This window comes from Geospiza fortis, unplaced genomic scaffold, assembly GCF_000277835.1.
Source record: "Geospiza fortis unplaced genomic scaffold, GeoFor_1.0 scaffold41, whole genome shotgun sequence".
Taxonomy (NCBI): Eukaryota; Metazoa; Chordata; class Aves; order Passeriformes; family Thraupidae; genus Geospiza; species Geospiza fortis.
In genome coordinates, this window is record NW_005054299.1 from 8,343,439 (window position 1) to 8,362,000 (window position 18,562).

General features: G+C 39.8%; 1 long non-coding RNA gene across 3 annotated transcripts in view; it reads right to left on the reverse strand.

Annotated features, from left to right (window-relative positions):
- Positions 1-1,192: 1,192 nt before the first annotated feature.
- LOC115948443 overlaps positions 1,193-18,562 on the reverse strand; it is a 40,726-nt gene continuing 23,356 nt past the window's right edge. For all 3 annotated transcript variants that reach the window (XR_004082272.1, XR_004082275.1, XR_004082270.1), the window contains 3 exons: positions 11,075-11,378; positions 4,860-5,000; positions 1,193-1,280 (listed from right to left, as the gene is read on the reverse strand). This is a non-coding gene — a long non-coding RNA (uncharacterized LOC115948443). The remainder of the gene's footprint in view (positions 1,281-4,859; positions 5,001-11,074; positions 11,379-18,562) is intronic.

Consider the following 18,562-nt stretch of genomic DNA (forward strand, 5'->3'; position numbering starts at 1 on the left):
GACTTTCAGATCATTCAGTCAAACTTCCTGGTACACCACTAGTCAGGAAGCACTAACTAAATTCTTTATAACCACCTAAGGAACTTGGATGTAACAAGTATTTTAGAAGTCCAGAAGACTGGAAATATTCAATATTAGAACAATTTAAATACTAGAGCAACTACAGACAGATGCTTTTAGGCCTAAGGAATTTTAGATGAAATATCATTAGTGAAGGAGTGGAATTGTGGTTCAATAAAAGATTAAGAACAAAAATAAGACTACCATAATATATTATGCTCCCATGGAAATTTGGCCTGATCAGATGAAGTTATTTCTTTTTCCTCTCTTCATAAAATTACTTCTACTTACAAAAGAAAACAGCATTGCTTTATTATACTTTGGCTTCTCCAAGATATTAGAGTCACGTGATATTAGAACAGAAAAGCACAGTTATGTTGGCTAAAACAGGATTGCAAATATGTCTGAAGTATAGCTGATAATGAGGAAATATCAAGGTTCCCATTGAGATTCCAGCAGGATCAGCTCTGGTACAATATTATTTTGCATTTACATGAAAAGTCTGAGTTGTGTTGTAGAGTCCTTGCTGAAAAAACCTGTCAGGATTGAGAGATTTGTGAGGCAGAAAATACTGAAAAGGAGAAATTATTTTGGCATGGTGATGTGGATAATTCGATTAAATGGTCATGATCTGACCATTTAATGGGTGCATTTTCATACATCTAAATGCCAGGTATTAAATGGGAGACTGAGGAATACAGTCTCTTCCTAGAGGACCATAGGCTTTATCCTACAGAACATCAACTCAAAGGAAGCTTCTGTCATTGTGTATAATTGCCTCAACAGGCAGTCTCAGGGCAAGCCATGGCAAAAAAACCTGGTGCAAACCTTGAGTTTGTAGGAAAAGTATCAGGGAGAAATAGGAAAGCCTTCTTTATTCTGTGGGCAGGCTCCTGGTGAGGTGTTAATCTCTAGATCCACTGCCAGGTGTGAGAGAGGCTTTAAATCCTTGTGGTCTGAAAACCAGCTGACTGGGCTGCACATTCATGTTGGCTGGAGGAAGGATGCTGTAGCTTGCTGCAGAGCATCTTCCCAAAACCAGCTGATCCCAAGCCCAGGCTGTAGAGCAGGATTGCCCCTAGGGTTGGTCTAACAAACCATGGCAGCCACAGGGGGGGTGTGACACACCTACCTGCGCTGCTCGGGAGTACTGTGCACCTCAAGACATCTATCCATGCAGGCTGAGAAAGGCCTTTGCTGTTTGGTCATTTTCATCCACCCTGCAGGGAACAGTAGCAATAAATTACAAATGTGGAATGGATTTTGCTGTTCATTTTGCTGACAGGGAGTTTTTAGTTATATTAAATTCCAATTGTTTTCCAAAAAAGAACTTGTGGCTGACTTTGTATTTATTTTCAGCACAAGAACTACTTGTGCACTAATTTATTGTGGGTTTTTAAATTTATTTTTTTTTTACTTAACAGGAATAAAAACTACTATACCTGCTAGGAGGTAAAAGTAATATGATAACAAATAGGCATCTGCTGGAAGAAAAGAACTGTAAATCATTAGGGACATGTGCAATCCAGGCGTCTTTCCTCTCAAGGCTTCATTGGAGCAACATGTAGAAAGAAACAGCCAATATTTTAGAAGAAGCAGGAAAAAAAATCTGTACATAATTGGACATTTTTTTTCTATAACAGCATCTTTACTTCCATGTGACCAGCTTATTAATCAAAAAACTGGCAATATATAGCTATAAAACTGGCTTTTCAAAGATTTATCACTTTGTCATGCACACAAAGAGATGCACATTTTACGTGTTGGAAAAATGCCCTCAGCAGCAAATAACATTTATACAAACTCTGAAAAGCCAGAATTCCATATCTTGTGCTAATGATGTTTAGTATCTAACAGAAAGCCTGAGAAGGAACTTTAACATGTATTAATAATACTATGCATTTTAGGTAGATATTGAGCACCCAGCTCCGGTGTGATGAATGTACACATAAACTTCAAAATTAGTCTTAAAAGCATATAAACCACTTCAGTTGTTAAGATTTTCTAGAACCAGCGTGTGTGGGTAATATCACTAAAAGCAGGTATGTTGGATAAAAATGAATAATGTCCCTTTTCCAGTATAAACCCAGGAGTTCATCTTCCAGTGTTGTTTATAAATAGAAGAGAGTCAATTTGCTTAGGATCTGCAGGACGTTTGGGTACTCCATTTAGATAATGACAACATTTTTAACACAGCTATCACTCATTAGGTCAAGAGGTTGTGATTAATCAAGAAGTGTTTTGGTTTCGTCTGATAGACATCTAGTCTCTTTAGTTTACAGCTGAATGAAGATGGCTTCAACAGTTTACAGAATAAGCTGCAATGATACATTAGACTGAAATTGAGATGGAAGAGAGATGTGTGATCTATTTTAACCATTCCATTTGCATTACAATGTGCTGTGTGTGAATTCATCTAGGCATTGCTAGAGTAAATTAAAATCTGCTGGGAATGTGTTGAATGCATTACACAACAGGAATGCGCTGGCAGGTTACAGCTACAAGTCTGCTGAATGTTACTAGATGATATTGTTGGTGTATGTATGAAAAGAGGAGAGTCTTTTAATAACAAATGGTTGGTTAATGGCTGATCAGGAGATGAGAGAACTTGAGACAGAATGAGTTTTGACAAAAAAAGTCTTGTTATTAAGTCTGTTTCCATGGCATATTTGGAAAAACCTCCAGACTGAGGCTGTACAGGTCCTGCCACACAAACTGCTGGACAAGGATTCACACTTCTGGGTGATTAACTTGCAAACACTTGGTTGCTGCATGAAATGTCTCAAGATACTATAAAACCTCAAGGTCATAGTCTAAGATTATCTATGAGCATTTTCCTCTCACCAAGCTCTGATCCAGGTTTCTGGGGTATTGTAAAGGTCTTTGCTCCTGCAACACCTCTCAAGTAGCCGAGAGGAGTATGTCCCAGGGGAGCAGACTGCTCTCAGTAGGAAATGAGAAGTATAATCAGCTGCCCACATCATCTGTGAATACACGCCTTGCACCCACAACCACAAATCACATCTGCAATCTGCAGTCAGCACTTCTTAAAACCTTTGCAACACCTTTGTAAAAAACATACTGCCACAGCCCACATTGCATGGAAGGGTTTTTTGTTGATCTTTGAATAATCAAGTAAATCAAGTGCTAATTCAGTGTACAGGTCATAAAAATAATACATAGCTTGACAGTTTATTGCTTTTTCATAATATACTTATGTTGCTCATTAGAAAAAAAGTGGGTGAAATTCTCTGAAACCATTTTTCTTTTTTAATATATGCTCTTTGGAGGATGCAGCCTGAATAAGTACTGTCACCTTTGTGTTACCTTTCTCCTGATCACACATATACATACAATCACACTTATGCATGCATGCTTATGAATTTCCTTTCAGATGATGCTGGCAGGTTGAAGGCAAAGTAGCACCAAGTGAGCAAATAGAATTCTTGAAAAACTTTTTATTAAGACAGATCTCATAAATTTCACTCTTCCTCTTTCTCTCCAGATTATCTAATAACGCTGTGCTAAGCACTGCACACATGCTTTCTTTAATGCTACAACTGAGGAAAAATATGAATGCTTGCAAAATACACACGCTGGAATCCGTGTGACCTCCAATACCATTATTGATGGGAGACATCTGAAAAATTACACTAATGACATGTTGCATTGCAAGTTTCCCTGGTTTAAATTAGAGAACGTGTACTAAAAAGTCCAGAAGCTCCATATGAACTGCTTTATGATTCTAAGATGACTTAACAGCTATTTCCACACTTGTCAAAGTCTAGCATTGATTAAGAAAATCCAGTAGGCTCTCCAGACTGAAACACCTTCCTCAGGCAGGGAATTCCTCTATGGGATGGTCTTTCTGGCTCTCTCCCAGGGGACACACTTGTCCTGCTTTTGGCGTGACTCAACTTCTTGTTGAGTCGACCTTTGCCCCCTCAAATGAAAGGGTTTCATGCCCTGGAAACTGGCTCTCTTAGCAACTTCCACTCAACTAGAACCTTATTCTTCCACAGCAACACTGAGGAAACAGTAAAATACCTGCTTGAATTATTGAAAAAATAATATACTTGGGGAAGAGGAAATGCCAGACAGAACTAAAGCTCGTATGCAGGCTACATCAAAGGGTGCATTACACATAGCTCGAGGATTAATGTCCATTTATCTAATTAATGTTTTTATCATTTAGCATGCTATTAAAGAGATTCTAGAGAGAGCAATACTTTCAGATAAAACCACAAATTCTAATAATTAGGCAGCTGCCTCTCCTGATCCTATTATTAAAACACATATCTTAAGTAATCTCTGAAAAATCAGTACTTTCAGAATAAACAAGGAAAGCAAGATATTATTTTCCTCCTGATTTTCAAAAGAAACCTATGGAGAAAGAAAAAACAGTCTATCAAGAGCTGCAATGTTTCCTGAACTAAAGGGAAAAAAAACCAAATAAGTGAAAAAAAAATTGAAATGCTTTAAACAATGAAAGGGAAGGATTTGCACAGGAAAGAACTTCAGTATGAAAAGTGAATAAAAGGAAAATAGGCTAGGAAGACAAAAACAACTGAGGCAGCCTATTCAGTCTTGACTTAAAGTTTTTCTAATATTTGATTAAGTCTGGCTATTGATCCTGCAACAATACCCCTAATGATCTCATCATCTACCATCTAATACTGACACCAAGATTTTGGAAATGGGGTCAGTTCCCTGCTGAAGTTAAAGCTGAAAAATGACTGCAAAGTACCGAGGAACAAATACAATTTCAAAAGCAACAACAGAAATTTGAAAGTCCTTACATTTCCACATTGGCTGTAGAGGCAGGCTCTCTCCTTGCACAATTGCCCTGGCAAACAGGTGTCTGATGCTGGAACTCACATTGAACAGCAGTCATCCATCAGGGCTCTAACAGGATCTGGCAAACTCCCCTCTGCTTGTGGCTGGTAGGAAGGAAGAAAACAAATTCCTGTTTATTGTAAAATGTCTTGGAGTGTAGAAAAGGTTCAGAAGTCCTAGCAAAGCATTTGAGGAGTTATCTTTGAAAACATTCAAGTGTCTTATCCCTCTGTGAGCTAATGAGAATCTAGCTTCAAACCCAACCCTTGGCCTCACTGCACAGTGTATTTGGCTTTTGCTCCTGATGTGGTCTGACCATGCACTTCTCACAGAGCCCTTCACTTCAGAGATGGCTTTCTAGCATTACATTCTAAATAAAAATACAGACTTCTCTTTGTAAAGGGGCTTGGAATTGAAGTCTGGTCCTTTGGCGGAGAACAGGTATTGAACTCGTGCCCGAAGGTAGGCTCCTCTCCAGAGGCCAAAGCAAGACTGGAGCAGGGGGCACCATTCCCATCCCTTGCAATGAGGGTGTTGGAGCAAGCTGGATGTGGAGCCAGGGGGCATTCACAACCCCACAGTGGTCTGCTTGAGTTGTTCTTCAAGGACAACAAAGTGTTTATTGCAGTGACTTAACATCATCAGTAGGTGAAAATAAAAACATATATCATAAGGGAATATATTAAAACCCCTGTTTTGGTAGTTTGAGCCTTGGAAGTCATGTCAGCAGCTCAAAGTTCACAAGATTTTTAGTTTTAAACATTTCAGGGTTGCTTTTCTTGACATACTGTTTGTGTCTAGGATGATACCAGAAAGAAGAAAAAGTACACTAGCTTACAAACACAGACTTGAAGTACAACAACCGCAGCATCTCCAAAACTTTCTAAATGAGGCCCAAGAGAGAAGTTAGAGGGAAGTTACTTTTTCCCCCACACTCTTTGGTGCACAATGGTACGTAACATTCAGCCCAAACATCAAGCCCTCAAAAAAGAGTCCTCAAGACAGACAGACTGACCCACACCCAGTGCCCATGACGCAGTGGGGCAAGATTTGGTCCTGCCTGCACAGAGGACTGAGCCAAAATGACCATTTTCTGACTCTTCAGATATATGTCTTAGGGGAAAGGCAAACAAAAGAGCTACCAGTAACACCATTTCTTGCAGCAGCGCTCATTTATGTCTTTCAATCATTTCTGGGGAGCAAAGGGCTTGTGTTTGCACAGCCCTTGAGAGACATGGCGTCTGCAATCCTCTTATTTCTTTTCTCTCCTTTCTTATTTCTTTTTCTCCATTGTCCTTCAGATGCTCCAGTTCAGTGCAAAATGTTGTTTGAAGAGTTTTTGGGCACTGCTTTCCACAACAACCATTGCATAGCTGAGTTAGGACTTACTGCCTGTACAGCAGAAAAATAAACTGGGCTAAGGTTTCTTCAGTTCAGCAGTAATGGAGTGGGATTTCTTTTAATTTAGTTAAATACTGTTGCTTGACAGAACGAAATCTGATCTCTAAGGTAGAGATTAAAACTGGTGGACCTAGTGCAAACTATTTGGGGTTTTTAATTATTCTTCTGGTGAATTATCCTAATTAAATTTGTCAGACAATCATAGGATATACCACTTGTGTAGAAACTGATAATCGCTGGCCATTCATCTCCTGTCTAGTAGCTATTATATTCTCTAGATAAAAATCACATGAACTGGAAAAGCAGCATTCAAAATATTGAAGTTGATGCACAATCACCTAATTAACTTTTTCTTAAGCACTTGGAGAAACATAGAGTAAGTGGAGAAATAGAGTATTTTACGGAGCATTTGCCAAATGATGCTGTTGGTCACACCCAGTGTTGTACATGAACACATTTTGCTGGACGAAGAACCTGGCACAAGATATTGTTTGGAAAGGGAAGGGGAGGGAAGACAAGGCAAGGCAAGGCAGTGCAAAGAGCCTTCTAGCTTTTTTTCAGTTTGTGTTAACAGATAATTGGCCATCTACTGGACAGAATATTACTTCACCATCCTAATAACTTGGCTGCACATAAAAAAATCTTTTAATGCTGCAGCTTGGCTCTGAACCATTAACTTTTTTCTTAATAACAGCAATAAAATGAAAGTCAGTCCACAATTAATTCCCTTCACCAGACTTCAGTGACCTAAAATATGTAGCCTCCTTTGGAATTCTGTCAAACTCAGTGGTTTCTGATGGATACTATTTATGCTTCCATGTATGCAAACAGCCACTCATCAAGTTTTTGATAGATACTATTAGGAATTTATATTGTACATGTCTAAGCTTACATTTCAGACCTCTGCGGTCATATTGAAGAAAAGGCTTTTTGACTTTATAAACCATCATTTGCAATTTCATACACCAGCTTTAGTTAGCAAATAGCTTTCTCAGTTGAATTTAATTTTTTTCTGCATAATAGCCAAAAGTCTGTTACTGATAGAGATACCAGGAAGCAAGAAGTAAGACCAGATTAAAAATACTGAATGGCTTTATTCTAGTTAAGTTCCTTGATGGAATGATTTTGAAAAACAGACATTTCAAATCTTCCAGTAACGCAAAAAATCCACATATATTTGAGAACTGCTTTTTTTTTTTTCTCCCATGCAGGATGCCAAGAACCATGGCCTAGCCCTCATGACAGTGTCCTGTTACTCCTCCTGAGCTTCCAAGCCATATTTGTGGCTCCCAGGGAACGTCCCTCTCCCCAGCCTGCAGGAAGGCAATGAGACAAGGCATAACAGATTGCTGCTGCTGCACCAATCTAGGAAGACCAACTGGAGTCAGAAGATTTCTCTGAGCTGCACTAGAAGACCAAAGAAGTGCCTGGAGAGACACTCCAGAGGCACTGCAGAGTAAGGGAGGTGTTAGTGTTGCTCTCCATGCATGATCTCCATGCATGCTTTCCCAGGGCACCTGCGTCGTGGTTTAAACCCAGAGAGCAGTCGAGCCCCACACAGCTACTCTCTCACACCCCATGGCAGGGTGGAGGAGGGAACGGAAAGAGTAAAACTGAGAAAACTCATGGGCTGGGAGAAAGATGCTTTAATAGGTAAAGCAAAAGACACATGTAAGCAAAGCAAAACAAAACAAGGAATTCATGCACCACTTCATTCACCATTGGCAGGCAGGTGTGCAGTTCTCCTCAGGAGAGTAGGGCTCTATCATGCATGATGGTCACTTGGAAAGACAAGTGCCATCACTCTGAATGTTCCCTGTCTTCCCTCTCCTTCCGCCAGCTTTTTGTGCTGTATGGAATGGGGTCAGCTGTCCTGGTGTCTCCTCCCAGCTTCTTGTGTCCCTCCAGCCTCCTTTCTGGTGGGGTGTTGTGAGAAGCAGCAATGGCCTTGGCTCTGTGTAAACTCTGCTCAGCAGTAGCCAAAACATCTCTCTATTACCAACACTGTTTCCAGAACAAATCCAAAACACAGCCCCATATTTGCTACTATGAAGAAAATTAGCTCTATCCCAGCCAAAACCAGCTCAACCTGCCTTTAGTCATAATCATAGTCATGATTTAACAATCATAGCCTTTAGCCATAGTCATTCAACCAGAGCAGAGAATATGGCTCCAAATGTTTATCAACAGCTGCAAACTGAGGATCCATTTTAGACACGGCTGCCCTGAGCAGTACAGGTTTGCATGCTCACTCAAGAATTTGAACCTTTTGTCACCCATTTATTCAGAGAACAATTACTGGGGGAGTGTGGAAGGGAGCAGCCTTGGATTCTGGTTTCTGCTCCCCACAATCATGATGTGTAACCAGCTCATCAGTGAAATGCGTCTCAGCCATGGCATGGGGGCTGGCAGTGGGATTCCTCCCTGGTGCCCAGGGCCAGCCTTGGGCTCCCTGCTCCCAGAGTTTCTTACAGCTGCCAGCTCCTGCTGGGGCAATGCAGATCCCCAAGGGGTGTGTGGGGTTCCCATGGCCTCAGCCTATGCTCCTGTGCGGCAGGAGGCTCAGCTCCCCCTGGCAGCAGCAGGAGCCATCATTGTGCTGTTGCGCTGTGGGCCTGGCTCCTGCATGTCCCAGCCAAGGCCTCCCAAGGGCAGGGATCTGCAGCCTCCCAGCACTCGGGGCAGCGAGGCCCAAACCTCTTGACTTTGTGTGTCTCTGGCAGCTTGGAAATCAGGACACCTTGTGGACATCAGGACAACTCTGAGCACAGGGAGAAGGCAAACTGCAGGCACCCCCAGCTGATTTAGGTCCAATGCAAAGGTACTTGCTCGATGCCTGAAGCCTTAAGAAAGTGAGATGTGGGTGTTTTTATTGCATTTCTCCCTGTAGACACTCCGTGTCAGTCCACCTTCTCCTTCTTCCTTAACTCTCCCTTGTTTTCAATTCCTTCCCAGTGACCAGGGACCCAGCTCCTGGTGTGGTCAGAGCCGTGGCAGGAAGGAGAGCGACCTCCACGTTCCCAGATACGCCCCTCTCTGCACAGCACAACTGCACTGGCTGCTCCTGCTGTTAGATCATATTGCAAATTCATGTCTCATTTGACCCTGAGGTCTCCTCCAGCATTGCTGCTTTCTAGGATTCTCCCTCCCTTTGGATGTCTGTGTTTCAAATTACGTTTCCCTGGGTGTACTGTGTTACATTTTCCCATGAACGCTGTTGTTATTTTCCAGCTCTACATTTTAAATCACACTACTACATTTTAATCACTACTACATTTATTACTTCTGTTTTCATTGATGCACTCAGCTCCTTCTGAGAGTGAGAACTGTAAAAATAGAATTGTAGAACTATCTGTGGCTTCTTTGCTATTGCGATTGTCTGGCACCTTTTCTCTCCCTCTGTGTTTTACTGAAAGCATTGAAGACACCCAGGAAATATCTTCTATATGACACAAGCTGTCAGATTGAACCTTTCCCAGCTTCCATTAGTACCTCTTCAGCATCTCTTGCCTTTAGAGTCAGTTTTTAAACAATCCATCAGGCCCATTTAAAAATACTTGAAGAAAGAGACTCAGAAACACCATCTGCCAATACTTCAATGAACACTGTGAAAAGTTCCTTAGTTTTTTAGAGAGAATCTATACTGATTTTAGAATATTTTGCAAAGGAGATCTCTTGTGTGATGAGTCATCTGGTTTCCACACATTCCCAACTCAGAGGTGATGTCCCCTGGGGCCTGGATTGAGCCTGATGCAACAATCAGTTGCAGAGACAGCAACCAGCTGAACCTTACCAAGACTGGACACCAGTTTTAGTGAAGTTAAACTCTAGATTGCTGTTAGCTTAGTTGGCAATTGCTTTTTCTGCAGCTTATTTTTGACATTAGGCTTTCTCTCAGTTTTCATTACAATTTTGACTTAATTTAATATTTATATTTCAGTAAGAGTCCACTGTCTAAGTTAAGAAAACTGTATTTTCCTTATTCTGAGAGACAGTCCTGAAATATTTGTAAGCCTTTGGGGTTTTTTTCTGACTAATCAGAAGGGGATCTCAGGCTTCATCTCCCTCATCTTCTAAAGGATCAAAATGCTGTGCTACTGAAAGTCATGGGCATGGTAGAGTTACTCCTAATAAAGAAATTTAGAACAGATGTAACATTGTATTCTTAAAACAGAACTATTAAGGCAGCTTTACAGGACAAAACAATAGGGTGGGGAAACCTAAAGTATATGTAATATATTGTAAAAATTTCTAAAAAAATCTGTGAATGTTATTCAAGTAGTACTGAAGGGAGGGATAAGAACTGAATTACATTTTCTGCTGCATATCCTCTGCATCCACAGCTCACATCAGCCATTCTAGAACCCCCAATATTTAGAAGGTTTTGAATTTGCTGTTTGTGAACAGTTCCCAGATCAAACGTGCACTCAGGGCAAGCTTCCTCCAAGGTTTCCAGGGTTCTTTAGAGAACTAAAATTGCAAAGAAAATAGATTCACATAATGCATTGATTTTATTGTCTCAAGGTGCTTTCCCAAATTTTATCCCAATTCTGTTCACAGAATTAGTTCACATGCTCCTTGCTATGCTTTCAGTCAAATGTTTCCATTGAAAATTCAGCACGACACAAAGTAAATAAAAAGGAGTTCTTTTAGAAATAAAAGTGCAAACAAAACCATTGATTTCTCAATACCATATTTTGTGAACAATATCTCCATCATAAAAATATTTTAAAAAGCCATCCTCTCATCAGATGAGGCCCAAGAAACTCCCAGTTACCTCTTGCCCATGGTACCACTCAGTCCAGTCCTGTTTTAAAGACAACCCCGTGGCTGTTGATGGGATGCTGCTGCACTCTTGCTGCTCTAGTCTAGTTTTTCCAACACCCAGCAGAGAGAGAGCATTCCAGTGGTCAGGCTTTCCTCAGGGCTGAACACGACTGGGAAGACCAGCAGTACGATTGGAGCATTGGTGGCAGTATTTATCAGTGTATAATCATCTGTAGTCAGGTCCCAGTCTCATAATGCATGAAGGCATCACAGGGCACTGGTTTTGCTTTTCCCAAGAGTCAAATGTTTTGTTCCTAAAGCAAACATTAAAAAAAAAAGAAAGAAAGAAAAAAAAAAAGAAAAAAGAGAACACATCCCATGATCCCATTCCCACAGGCCAGATTTTATTCTCATTTGCTCTAAAACCAGGAACATCAATAAAGTGGCACCAGTCCGACTGTGCTTAGAATCAAATTTCTAACCTTGTACTTTCAGATAGCTCACAGCATTGAAATAATGCAGTGGTAACATCAGGTTAAATCCTGTCTCACTCAATTTTGCCAGAGTATTTTCCATCACCTTCAGTGGGGCCAGGATTCCACACAGAATATTTTGCTTTCTTTAAGGGAAGAATTTGCATTCACTCATCTTGAAGAAAGTAGACCGACTTGCTGGAAGTACTGCCTGTGCCGAGCACAGAAACACCAACAGGAAACAATTGGCTGCATTAATCCTCACTGCTGGTTTTCGAAGTGAAAGTGCAGAGAGTTTTTTCCGCTGACTTTACTTCTCATCTTTGCAACATCATAGACATGCTTTAAACATAATCCTTGTGCAGAACAGGGTTAAAATATAAAATATCACAACCCCAAATCCCTACACTGAGAGACCAGGGACTCAGGGAGAGAAATTGCTAAACGCTTCTTGTCAGCCTAGAAGCTATTCCACAGCTAAACCTGCTCATTTCGGAGATTTATTTTGCTAGAAAGGATTTTAATCTTCACATTTCAGTTCCTCAGAGGAGGCAAAAATCTTCCAAGTGCAGAGTCTGTAGCAGCGGTGAATCAACTATTGTAATACGCTGCCTCTTAAAATACTTCAGGGTAGTCAGGCATTAGGAAGGCTCCTATTTTGTGTGAACTGATCAAATACAGATGTTGCCAAAGAGTTGACCTTATTGACCGTGACTTAACTAGAGATTGAATGGCAGACAGACGGTCAGTAGTAGGGTGAAACCATGTTTTGGCGGTAGGGTGTAAATGTATATACAGTTTACAGGATGTGAATGACACCAAGCAAACATCTGTTCTATTGATAAATACTTGTTTTACTTCCAAAAATTTTTATCCCAGGGAAACGGTATGTGTGTATATATATTTATGTGTGTATAACACATTCTGCCCAATATTGTTAGGTGTCTTGTGTGCATGTTGTGGTCCTGGAAAATCCTTGAAATAGAAAAATATTAAAAATGGAACTAACTTTTCTTTCTTCCTGTAATATCAGATTTCATATAAAACTCATCAGCTGAGCTGAGTATTAGTCTTGATCAATGGCAGGAAACCAGGGGATCAAATGTTAATAAATCAGAAACAGATACCTCCACTTGAGCAGAGATATATCACCAACCTGAAAAATAGGGCAAATTATTTGACAAATTTTATATGCATATACCTAGAGGAAAAAAAGCACTTTTCATAAGATTCCTTGAAAATTGAAACAAAGGACAAATGTGGAGAAAAAGTAACCTAACAAGGTAATGAACATAGAACATGAAGTCAAAGAGTCCTAAAACCACCTTTGTTTTCTTTTGGACTGACATAATGAAAAAAAGATTAAATGAAAAGGCTTTTGTTAATACAAAACCAACATATTTCAATTTGCAAATTAGCTCTGTCCTACTGTTTTGTGCTGCTCGAGTGAGGGTAGTGAAGTAACAGAGTAGGCCAGGTTTAGTGTGTTGTTACCTTTGCTCAAGAGTTAAATAGAAACATCACAATTAAAGCAAAAAATGTATACCAGGTCTGAAGTGCTCAGAGAGACACAGTGCTTCCAGTATCTTGGAAACTTGTAAAGGCACAAGGACCAGCTTTAACTTTAATATTTTTAAGGTGTGATGCTTAACTCTGTTAGCTCAAAGTTCCTTATATTAATTTCAGACAAGCGCCCTTGGAGTGTGGTCTTCTCTTCAAATTGAAACTATTTGCTCCTGTGCATAGCCTACTAAATTTAATTAGAAAATCCTGGTAGGCCAGCAGGACAAAATTTCCCTTCCTTCCTATTTTCCCCTTCCACAATATATCACCTAGAGTAATTAGGACCAGCGAGGGATCATCTTCACTGGATTAACCTTAACTAAATTGTATGCATTCAACATGTGCTCTTTTGATTAACTTGAGCCTGGACTGCTGCCTGTGGTACACCCACCTTGTAATTCTACACACTTAATTAATTTCAGATGAACGGCAAAAAGGATAAGCTGAATTCTCCAATTAATAAACTGATATTAGTTAATGTATTTTAGCTTAACTTTTAATTTTCTTCCTGTGTAGGGATAGGAAAAACAGAGAACAGGAGAGGGGTGGAAGAGAGCAAGCTTTGCCAACAAGTTTGTAACGACTTTTCAGGGCCTGATCCTGCGGCAATCTAAGCAGATAACTTTCCCCCCGACAAGGAGAGGAATTTTGGCAAAAGGATCAGTCCCTGCATTTAAAGTATAAAATGCAATAGGCAGGAACAGGATTTTTTTCTCTTTCAAAATGATAAATAAGCATTACTTAAAACCTCCTCACCTTAACTCGGTTTTCCATATGGTTTCACTCATGCGTGGGTTTTCCTCCTTATTAAAAAAAATACTATAATGTCACTGGCTATGGGCCCAATCCTCCAGGCCTTAGTCCCACAGGCTAAGGCTATTTTTCTCTTCTCTACTGTCACGGGGAGATGCCTAACAGTCCCATCCTAGATGCATTTGCCCAGATAAGTAAGTTTGCTTTTGAATCTAGCCCTTGTGAATTCAATAGCATTTATCAGAGGAATTAAATGATTCATGTAGAAAAATATTTGCAGGAATAGATCCTAAAAATGTTACTGGAAACACAAAGAAATATCCAAAGAAAGATGCGAGGGAAAGACTTCTTCCTAGTTCTTTTTAAACTGGCTTTTGAACTGAATTAATTCAGTTGCTAATTATTAGGCAGAGGTCTTAATCTTCTCTGAGCAAATTGCAGTGAATACGCAGTTTCTTGTTTTTAAAGTGTAGCTCTGCTGAAATTTCTCTCCAACACTGATATGTGTGGCTTCAGTAAAATTGATAGGATTAAAGTGAAATCTGCATAAAAGGATTTTGCTGAAATGAAGATTGGCTGTTCAGTGTCCTAAAGGATTGAATTTTGAGTGAGAGCAAAATCAAGTTCACAGAAAACAAGAAATATACAGTCATAGGTAGTTTTTTAATTAATTCTGTCTCTGTAAAATCATTCACTGTTTTTCCTCTCCAGAAATCAATATTCTAAAAAATGCTGCCAGAAAAAACCAACAAATATTAGCTATATAATTCTATTGAAGATATTTCTAAGCTAGATATCAACAAGATGTTTGTGCATGATTTATATTGACTGCCAGTGCTTGGTTTCTCTGCTAACATGAATAGCTGTAAGCAATAAGATGGCCTAGCAAGACTTTTGTTTCCTAATTACTATTTGATTACTTCAACAAGTCATCAAGTGGTATTTTAACATTTGTCTACTATTAAGAGATAGTAAATTATTTGCTGATTATTTGATTGATAATCTTTCAAAAATCACAGGAAATTTATTAGGTAGGAGCATTATATAAAATTTTTCAAACAACTAAATAGTTAATGAGCCTTTTTCTCTCTGCAAAAGGAGCTTTGACACCTTAATCACTTCAGTAATCTCCCAATTCTTGTGGACACCTTTGACAGCTTTACCTCCCACCTGTAATTATTTAAAAAGAAATCAGACAAAACAGTTTGAATAGCAAAATCCCTTATGAGAAGGGAGGAAGATAGAGAGTCCTAAAGTAAAGTTGTCAGTATTTTGAATCGTTTTAAAACCATGGAACGTATGAAACTATGGCCAAATTTCTTCTGATAAAATTAATTTAAAGGAAAAAAAAAGAAAAAAAAGCTTATATTTTAAAGTGTCTGTTTACAAACACCAGTGAAAATTCAAAGAACCCTCATGATACAGAAAAAAGCAAGTGAGAGGGCAGAAAAGAAAGGGTTGCTTCATACTGACTTACCTTGTAGCCAGTGGGTGTGCGAGATCTTCTGGCTGAAGACATTGTTTTTATTAGTGTCAGGTACTTGATTTAAAGTGAGACCTCGTCACCTTCCAGAGAGATATTTTTCCCGGAGTATATGCACGTATCTATTTATCTATTGAGTGTGAGTGTGTATATACACACACCTAGCAGTAGGCCTGGTTAGTGTCGGCTTGACTGAGAAAGGATGTTAGTAATTACCATTTCTCTAAACACTACTTTAGCATGGTTTAGTGTATCAGCTGGCTTCTGCTGCCAGAGTACCCGTGCTGCCTACTGGAAGTGGCTGTAAAGCCAAAAGCCACAGCGAGAGCTGTTTCCATCTCCAAGGAACTCAGTGGATTTGCTGTAGATTCCTGAGAATGGGAATGCGCTTAGCTTTGTTTCAGGGTGTCCGTGGCCAGCGGGGACCATCTTTGGGCAGTGCTGCATGACAAAGCCCAGGACTGGTGTAGGACACAGGCTGGTTGCTGGACTGGTGTGTGCTAGGTGGGAGAGACTGGAATCTTACCCACACCACTTATGCCCACTGAGCCAGAGCAGTTGGTCACAGAGGAGGAATTAAGCTTTGGCTGATGCTGAAAACAGCAATAACAGCAGTTCTGTAGGACCTGGAACTTTCCCCACACCTGCACAGGGATGCTTTTGCAATGGACTTTCTCTGGTTCCCTGTTCCTTACGTGTGAATGTGTTTTCCAAGGGGCACCCTGAAACAAGGAACGCAAGCTGAGAGCTGTTAATCTAGCAACTGATGCTGTAAACTCTTACACAGCTATTTTTCCCTTTTGCAGGCAACATTTCTACTGTTTTACAAACACATCAAGTGAAGTTCTCTTGAATTGACACTAAGACAAAAACCAGCCTGTGTGCATTAGCAGTAGAATGAGTCCATATTAAGAAGAACTTCTGGTATTACATTTTATGAGCCCAGTAAATCAAGAGCATTAAGGAAAAATAGGACATTGCTGTTTTCATGTCGTGTCTGCAAAACAGAAATTTTCTCATGCTACACTGGGAAAAAATAAGTAAATTTCCCCCTCATATTTATTATTTTATAGTTAGATCACTTTTGAATCTCTCCTAGCTCTGAAGAGCTGTTTTTTCTGTTTGAAAAAACAGGTCTGGGGTTTCTGTTTTGTTTCGGGTTGTGGGGGTTTTTTCTAATGTTTGTGTGGTCTCTATAGTACCTTTCCCATGAAAAGGTAAAGCTTGCCTGGTGAGGTGTTACACAACACTCTCCCATGTTCTCTATGTGTGTTGATTTTCTAAAACAGCTCTTGAAACTCTTCTTTATGTGCTTGAGAGGCTTCCATAGTTTATCACCAGCTGGAATGTTATTAATGTTTAATTTTTACCTTGAAGTATTTGTACATCAAATCATTAATCTCTATTGTTCAGTTTTGACTACAGTATTATTAAACAGCCTATTAAGTAAAAAAGAGACCTAGGGAATGTATAAAAAGGCACAGTATTATTCTGATGACAGCTTCCTGGTGGTCCATCATATATAAAACCAGCTATTAGGAATATGTTTCAAACTGGCACTGTAACACATATTTCATAGTTGTTAAATTTAATTGTATAAATAGTCACTGACTGTATTTGGACAGTTTAAAAAAGCGAACGTGTAATATATCACCCCATGAAAAACATTCATGGAACATCCTCAGCAACCACAGCTAGGAGACAACCTTCATTTTTTGTCAATAGTATCTACAGCAATTAGCTCTGATATTGAGCAAAATTAGAATTTGATCCTTCAAGCATTTATACACATGAGTAGTCCCACAGGGACCAATCAATATCCTCTGTAGTCATGGAAATATTCACATGCATATGGTCAATCACAAGTATACATTTTTCAGGAATAGGGTGTTTTTTCTAACAGTGAGCCATTTTTTGTGTTCAGTCCTTCTTTCTCTAAATTTTGGTAGAACAACCCATGTTAGACAGTGTTGGCTTTTGGGCAAATGCAAGATAAATTCTGAGAACACTAAACATATTTTTCTTTTTAGTACAGTGACTGCTCTTAATATGAAACCCTCTATTCACATGAATAACCACCCAGCAGGGTGATACAGAACACAGGATAACTCAGGCATAAAGTGATTTTTCTGTAGCCTACATGGTTCTTTCAATATTGACATGCACTCTGCATACTTTCAGTTGTTTTCTTATAAGTGAAGGTGCATTGGCAAGAGCCAGTGAAATGCACTGCCTTTTGCAGCAGATATTTCTAAGCTGTAATACAGTTGGTACTATTTATTGAATGACTTCCACCAAAGGTAGAAGAAAGATAAAGCTGCTGCTTTCAATTATGTAATCAAGAATGTAGAAAAGCAAAGTTGTAGATCTCATATGGAAATAATTATATCTGATAAACTGTGTCAAACAACAATAGTGTTTGTGCTAATCACATTTTAGAAGGCTGCTATTGCAGTTGATTTTGCTACAAAATGGAAAACAATTAATTATAAATTCTACTGACCTATACCAAACCGTCCTGCTTAATCAACTCAGTTCTAAATCATTGTTGGCTTAGACAGTAATCCAATATGCTAGTTCCACCAGATTCTCTGCCATCACTCGTCAAGAAATCAATATTGAAGCTAAATAAGACTCCTACTAAGGACTCTGCAGTAATGACTGATACCCACCCTGCTATCAAACACTGTGGCTTGCTTTAAACTCATCTGTTGCATTCACCTTTATAAAGATCAAAGCTCCAGCTTTTGGGCCAAGGACTTTTAAAACACTCCCTCTTCATAGATGTTTCAACTCTCTGTGGCAGGTAGGGGATGAGAACTTCCAGCTCTGGATGCTGTTGATAACAGAGCGCTCTGAAAATATGCTTTGGTCGCATCACCACATCAGTTGAGTTGTCTCCCTTCTCTTCTTCCCCTAGGAGGCTGCTCTCCCTGGCCCTGCTCTTCTCCAGTGGGGATCCCCAACCCTGCCTACTTAACCAAAAGGGATCCCTATCCTGCCCACCTGCCCTTCCTGCCCCACACAGGTCAGCCTGCACCATTACCAGCTCCAGAGCAGTAGGCACTGCCACCTGCCCTGCCTTTGCAGGGACAGGCAGCACATGTACAACTACCATGAATAGTCAGTGTGGTGTGGGCTCCACAAATGTCACCAATAATCTCTAAATCAGGCAGCATAGAGAACAGCCTGACTACAAAGCCAGCAAGGAACATACGTGTTTAAA